General features: G+C 39.1%; 1 pseudogene; it reads right to left on the reverse strand.

Moving 5' to 3' along the window:
• Positions 1–1,306: 1,306 nt before the first annotated feature.
• On the reverse strand, positions 1,307–2,560 carry LOC114214839 (large ribosomal subunit protein uL4 pseudogene; annotated as a pseudogene).
• Between the last annotated feature and the right edge of the window lie 4,892 nt (positions 2,561–7,452).

A 7,452-nucleotide genomic window follows, 5' to 3' on the forward strand; every position in this document is an offset into this window, starting at 1 on the left:
TCTATTGTTTAAGAGACCTAGTGTGTGCTATTTTGTTATGGCAGCCCAGGCAAAGTAATATACCGTTGTTCTCCTAAACCTCAAGGTCCTCCTGTGACTGCCTCATCTCAGCCACCATTGTCCTCCCACCTACTCACGGGACTGAATATGAATTATGACTCTAAATCTAGTTTTTTTTTTCTAGTTCTTACCACAGTACCAAATCTTTCTCAGTGCATAGATCTGTTAACGTTCGGTGAAGGATGTCTCATCTTCTCAAGATCAACATGACATTAATTTATATCCATTTGAAACCTATGGACAGATTGGTGGGGGTAGCAGAGATGAAATATGCAGTAATTATATGTAAGATCAGCATATTAAAGTTCTCTAAGTATAACACCCTGAGCTTACGTAGCTCGGTGTCACTAGTTGCCCTCATGGCAGATGTATATGCTGTCCCTCCACTTTCCTAATGCTTGAAGGTTACAGGCTATGGAATACTCTTTGGAAAACTTGTACCAGATCCAATCCACAGTCAAAGTCTAGCAACTGCTTGGAAAAGCAAAGTCGCCTATTCCTGCAATTGAAAGATGGATCGTTGCAGACGCCATCTGTGAGTCCTTATACAACTACTCCAAGAAATATGTGTGGGTGTGTTGAGTATATTTTTTAAAAGAGATTTAATTTTTTATTGAGAGAGAGAGGGAGAAGGGGGAGGAGCAGAGGGAGAGGGACAACCAGATTCAGAGCTGAGTATGGAGCCCGATGTGGGGCTTAAAATCCCAGGACCCTGAGATCCTGACCTGAGCCAAAACCAAGAGTCAGACACTTAACTGATTGAGCCACCCAGGCGTCCCATGGTGAGTATATTAATAGGAAAGTTTAGTTTAGATGGATTGGGTAATTTTAAATTGAATCTTTTTTGTTTTGTTATATAATTCTGTAATAAATATAAGTAACTTGGAAAAAGCTACCTCTCATTAGTTTCCACATTATTATGTCAAAGAAGTGGAGTGTAATGGTGTTCACTTTAGGTCTTAGGCTGCTGGAAATTTGACAATGTCATCTTCACTTCTATCTAAATTTTTTGAGATATGTACTTACTAATTCCATGTATGATGTTATTGAAAAATTCATCTTATGCTACCAATGTTCACATCACATTAGGAAGTTGGTGCTCTTTTATGTTTTAGTGCTGTACATTTATAATCTCCATAAGTAACCACTTGCTATATTGCTCTTTTAAAACAATTTGATCAGGTATTTATTCGAAATAAGCTGTCCAAAATGATTTGACTTTTATAGAATAAACACATGTAAGTTTTTAGGCAGCAGGCTACTTGTTTTCCGTGGTGGGTTTCTTTTTTGCAGCCTTCTTGTCAGCTGCTGGTTTTTTGGTAACTGCAGCCTATTTTTCCACCAAAGGTTTCTTCTGCTTCTTCACACCAAGAGCCTTCTTTCCCTACCACAGGCTTCTTGCCTGGAACCCCCTTCTCATCTGATTTGGCTTCTAAGGCTGCTCTGCCTTATCCATCTGGAATTTGTGATTCTTGGCTTGGCAAAGAATGGTGTTCTGACACATGGTCTTTGCATATGGGTTTAGCTTTAACATGATTCTCGGGTTCTTCAGTGAATTCTTCTTCAGGACCCTGCAATGAATCTTCTTTCATGATGTTTGGAGGGCTCTTTGGATCTCTGGACTTTTCAAGATTCTGCTACAGTCTGTATTAAACATCTTGTGCATGGGAAAGTTGTAGTTACTCTTGAGGGAGGCAGCCTTACACCAAGTGCCATACAGATCATCTAACTTGTGGAAAGCACTTTCAGTTCAAATGCAGAAATGTCCCACATGCCCACCAGGAGCAAGTTTCAAAATGTTCAGTTTGCTTACATTAAGTCAACTAATTCCAGGGGTGTTTCTGAAGGCCTTGATGATACTGTTGACTTCATTGTAGATGATGCAGGGTCCCCTTCGCTGGATATGATGATGGTTTCTCATTTTGCCAGCTCTCATTCGCTGAGAGGCATAGACCTTTTTGATATCATTCCCGGCTTTAAGTTTCTTAAGAAGCAAAACAGCCTCCTTGGTCTCCTTGTAGCCTTCAACTTTATCTTCAGCCACCAAAGGAAGTTCAAGAACTTCGTCAATATGATGACCTTTAGCCATGACCAGTGCTGGTAAGGCTGAGGCAGCCAGGGCAGAGCAAATGGCATATTGCTTCTGTGTTGTGTTCACTCTGTGATGCCAACGGCACCAGGTTTTAGTTGGTGCAAACACGCGGCCCTCATGACAAATATTTCCAAAAGCACCCTGGCCAGAATGGTGAGTCCCACCTTCTTGAACTCCAGGAATTTGAGCCACGGATCTGCCAGTACCCCAAGACTCAGCACGGGTTTGATGACCTGCTAATTCACTGACAGCATATGGCTGTCTGTTGTTTTTGCACAAGTTGGTGTGAACAAAGTTCACAATATCAGGTTGAATGGGAGCCTAGAACACAGCAGGCAAAGTAATATTTTTGTCAGATGATTCCCCCTTTTCAGAGTACAGAGATATCAATAGACGAGCACACGCCATCGAGGGGAGAAGAGAGCACCATGCTCCTCAAAACATTTTTAACAAAGTTATGCATATACTGATTTCAAAGAGAAAAATAGTTCGTACAAAATTTGTTGTGAAAACTATCAGTCTACTTTCCCATACTCTCACTTTTGGAGGATTATTTTGGGATGTATTTCTGTGTCTCTAAATAACATGCTTTATTGCCACTTCTTGGTTTGTTGATTTTAGGCATAGCCTATTGACTTTCAACTGCAGAATTTTCAGATTGAGCTGAATTTCATCACTCCTACTCTCCACTGCACAAGTGCCACTTCCGAGCCCACATCCTCTTGATAGAGCTCAAAACAGTTGACAGTGAGCTATGTAGTGAATCTTGATAATTTTGCTTTCCTTGCATAGTTTTATATTTTCCCTAAAGGTCATACAATTATCCTTCCAAGATGATGAAATACATCAAGTGTTCTGTCAGTTTTGTCTTGTGAAGAAATCTCTTCCTGAAGAACTTTCTACCCTACTCCAGTCTGGATTGTTTTCCTTCTTTGCTGAGGCTCAGCTGTTATTATAGAAACTTCCTTCACCATCACCTGGGAATTCTTTTGGTCTCTCTAGTGGGTATGCAATTGTGCAATTTTTCATTAATATAGCTTCCTCTTTCTTGGCTTACATCTTCATTTTAGTGAAGTTCATCTTCCTGTAGATTCCTGAGAAAGAGGAGGAGGGGAAGGTAAACTTCAAACATCCTGCATGTCCAAAATGGTCTTTACCTTCACTTTTAATTTTTAATCTGGCTGAATATACTGTACAGATCTTCCTCAACTTAATGATGGTTATGACTTGATAAATCCATTGGAAGTTGAAAATACTATAATTGAAAAAGCATTTAAGGTGTGCCTGGGTGGCTCAGTCGGTTAAGCATCTGCCTTCAGCTCAGGTCATGATCTCAGGATCCTGGGATTGAGCCCCGAGTCCAGCTCCCTGCTTGAAGGGGAGTCTGCTTCTCCCTCTCGCACTCTCTCTCTCTCTCACTGTCTTTCAAATAAATAAATAATCTAAAAAAAAAAAAAAAAAGAAAGAGCATTTAATACACCTAACCTACTGAACATCATAGCTTACCCTAGCCTGCCTTAAACATGCTCATAACATGTTAGCCCACAGTTGTACAAAATCATCTAACACAAAGCCTATTTTATGCTAAAGTGTTGAATACCTCATGTAATTTATTGAATAGTGTACTGGAAATGAAAAGCAGAATGTTTGTACGGGTAGAGAGTGGTTGTAAGTATATGGTTGTTTAGCTTCCTGATGGGGTGGCTGACTGGGAACTTTGGCTCACCACTGCTGTTCAGCATAATGAGAGACCATTGGAGCACTTCCTGCTAGCCTGGGAAAAGATCAACATTCAAAATTTGAAGTACAGTTTCTATTTAATGTGTATTGCTTCCATACCACCTTGAGGTTGAGAAGTCATTCAGTCAGGGACCATAAATATACCTCCGTCCTTCAGTATTTTAAAGTTATTGCTATATATCTTTAAGGTTACTATGATAATAGTGTTTAAATGTGACCTGCTTTTTACTGTGCTCTTGGTCACCAGGTCCCTAAAATTTCAGAATATGTTTTAGTGTAGTATATTTTAATTCATTGTTCTGAGTTTTTTCTTAAAGATTTTATTTATTTATTGTATTTGAGAGAGAGAGAGAGAGAGAGCAGGGGGAGGGGCAAAGGGAGAGGGAAAGAATCTCAAGTAGACTTCATGCTGAGCACAGAACCCAGTGTGGGGCTACATCATGATCCTGAATTCATGACATGAGCCAAGACCAAGAGTTGGACGTTTAACCGACTGAAGCACTCAGGCTCCCCTGTTCTGAGGTTTTTCAATCTGAAAGAGCATGTCCTTCAATTCTGGGGACATTTTCTTGCAAAATCTCTTAATGATTTTCTCTCTTCATTTTCTATGTTCCTTCTTCTGTAATTTCTATTATTCAGATATTAAACTGACTGAACTAGTGATTTTTTATCACTTCTTTCCAAATCTTTCTTCTCTTAATCTGTTTGCTATGCTTTTTGAGAGATTTACTCAATTTTATCTTTCAAGCATCTGCCTTCAGCTCAGGTCATGATCTCAGGGTCCTGGGATTGAGCCCCACTTCGGACCCCCCGCTTAGCAGGGAGTCTGCTTCTCCTTCTCCCTCTGCCTCTGCCTCTCTCCTCTGCTAGTGCTCTCTCTCGCTCTTGCACTCTCTCTCAAATAAATAAATAAAATCTTAAAGAAAAAAAAAAGAATCAGTTGCTTAACAGACTGAACCACCCAGGTACCCGGGTTTTTTTTGTGTTTTTTTAATTGAAATGTAATTAACATACACTGTTATATTAGTTTCTTATGTACAATATAATGACTCAACAATTCTGTACATTACTCAGTGCTCATCGAAATAAGTGTACTCTTAATCCTCTTTACTATTTCACCCATCCCCCACCCACCTCCCCTCTGCCAACCAGCTCTTTATTCTCCAAACTTAAGAGTCTGGGTTTTTTGGCTTTTTTTTCCTGTTCGTTCATTTGTTTTGCTTCTTAAATTCCACATATGAGTGAAATCATATTGTATTTGTCTTTCTCTGACTGACTTCTTTTACTTAGCATTGTACTCTCTAGGTCCATCCATGTTGTTGCAGCTGGCAAGATCTCATTCTTTTTGTGGCTGAGTAACATTCCTTTGTGTCTAAATACCACACCTTCGTTGTCCATTCATTCATGGACGAATACTTGGGTTGTTCCAATATCTTGGCTATTGTAAATAATGCTGCATTAAATGTAACAGCGCATATCTCTTTTCAAATTAGTGTTTTCATGTTTGGGGGGAGTAAATACACAGTGGTAGAATTACTGAATCGTATGGTAATTCTATTTTCAATTATTTTGAGGAACCTCCATACTGTTTTCCACAGTGACTGCTCCAATTTGCATTCCCACCAACAGTGCATGAGGATTCTTTTTTCTCCACATCCTTGCCAACACTTATTATTTGTCTTTTTGATTCTAGCCACTCTGACAGGTATAAGGTGATACCTTATTGTGGTTTTGACATGCATTTCCCTGGTGATTAGTGATGTTAACACCTTTCTGTGTGTCGGCTGTCTGTATGTCTTCTTTGGAAAAATGTCTGTTTTTGTCCTCTGCCCATTTTTAATTGGATTATTTGTGCCTTTTGGTCTGAGGATGGAGTTAGGGCTTGTGTATCATAACTTTTACTGTAGAGGGATATGGCTGGGTTTTTTTGGATCAAACTCTGATTTTCATATCTTCTGGGTTTTTCCTCTTAACTAATCAGATTCTATGAAGAAGACTCTTCAGACCTTCTGTATAGACGTAGAAGGTCTAGCAACTGCTGTTCTGTTGAACAAGTAAGATTTATTGTTGGCACTCTCCCCTACTGCTTTTGGATTCCATTCACCAGGTAGTTTGTGTCATTATCACTAGCCCATCTCTTCCAAAATTTTGCTGCTATTACTTCCATCTTCTGTTCTTACGCCTTGAAGTCTCTATTTTATTATTTAAGTGGAGTATGGGGAGAAAGCAAAGGTAGATTTGTGTGTTAGTTCTCTAACCTAATACCCAGGAGTGTCAACATTTATTTATCTATTGTCCTCTTGTTATAGTGTGCATATTTCTGTATGATACCTGAATTTTTTTAAAAGCAGGAAAAAAGGATAAAACAAATGACTGCCTTGACTAGAGTTCTACATGTGTCTAAACTCTTCATTATATAATATATTCTTTTTGCTTACTGCCATGTTATGAAAATGCAAAGTGTTATTAATTTAATTCTTTGAAACTCATTTCCAAGTTCTTGAAGTATACCCCAATATCTCCTTTTATGCATCCCCAATGGCAACTTTCCCTACTTCATTATTCATCTCAGAGCTGACTTTCCTAAAATACGTGTCTATGTGCTCAGTGGCTTCTCATTATTTTTAGTCAGGCAAATTGCTTTCCTCCTGGAAGAAATCCAGGGTGTAGAGCCTCAAAGTGTACTCTAGATTTGGCTGTGACAAAAATGTTTCACTTTGAGATATTAGCTGTTCTGAAACAGTAGGAACTTGGTTATATTAGAAAATGACAAGAGTTTAATTGATTTTTAAAAAGCTCTTTTAAAGTGTGTTTTTACTAACAGCCCAAGAGGTCTGATCATTCTCTTTGCATTCCATGTATGGAAGTGATATGTGAAGGTTTTAGATGAATGACACATGTCATCTGTGCAGTGAGGTGTATATTGTGCTGAGCCATCTCAGGGTTGATCAGGTGTTAGGAAACTTCTTAGAAATGTTCTATATTCAAGGGAAAAAATATTTCTGGGGAGTTAATCTTAAGTCATGCTGATCCTCTGGTGGTTTGGTTTGATCTGAGATAATGTATAAAAAGAGCAGAAAGCACCACATAATCATTATTTTCTTATATTTCTTATTTTCCATGCTGAACTTTGAAACATGTTATCTCTTTTATCCACAACACTTCAAAAAGCTTTATTTGGAAAAGGGAACGAGAAACTATTTTATTTAGTTTTAGAGTTCAATCAATTCTCTAAAAGTCCATTTTTAAGGGGTGCCTGGGTGGCTCAGTCGGTTAAGCAACTGCTTTCGGCTCAGGTCATGATCCTGGAGTCCCGGGATCGAGTCCCACATCGGGCTCCCTGCTCGGCAGGGAGTCTGCTTCTCCCTCGGACCCTCTTCCCTCTCATGCTCTCATTCTCTCTCTCTCAAATAAATAAATAAATAAAAATCTTAAAAGTCCATTTTTAAGTTACTGTGGTAGTCCAGACTCCTGTTGGCATGTACATACATGTGGACATGGATGAGTTAGAAAAGGCAGGAAACAAGCGTCTGGGCTTTCAGACCTCCCCTCACCTGAAA

Source organism: Eumetopias jubatus, unplaced genomic scaffold (genome assembly GCF_037043125.1).
Source record: "Eumetopias jubatus isolate StellerSeaLion01/CBP00866 unplaced genomic scaffold, mEumJub1_p1.0 scaffold_1, whole genome shotgun sequence".
In the NCBI taxonomy this organism is placed as follows: Eukaryota; Metazoa; Chordata; class Mammalia; order Carnivora; family Otariidae; genus Eumetopias; species Eumetopias jubatus.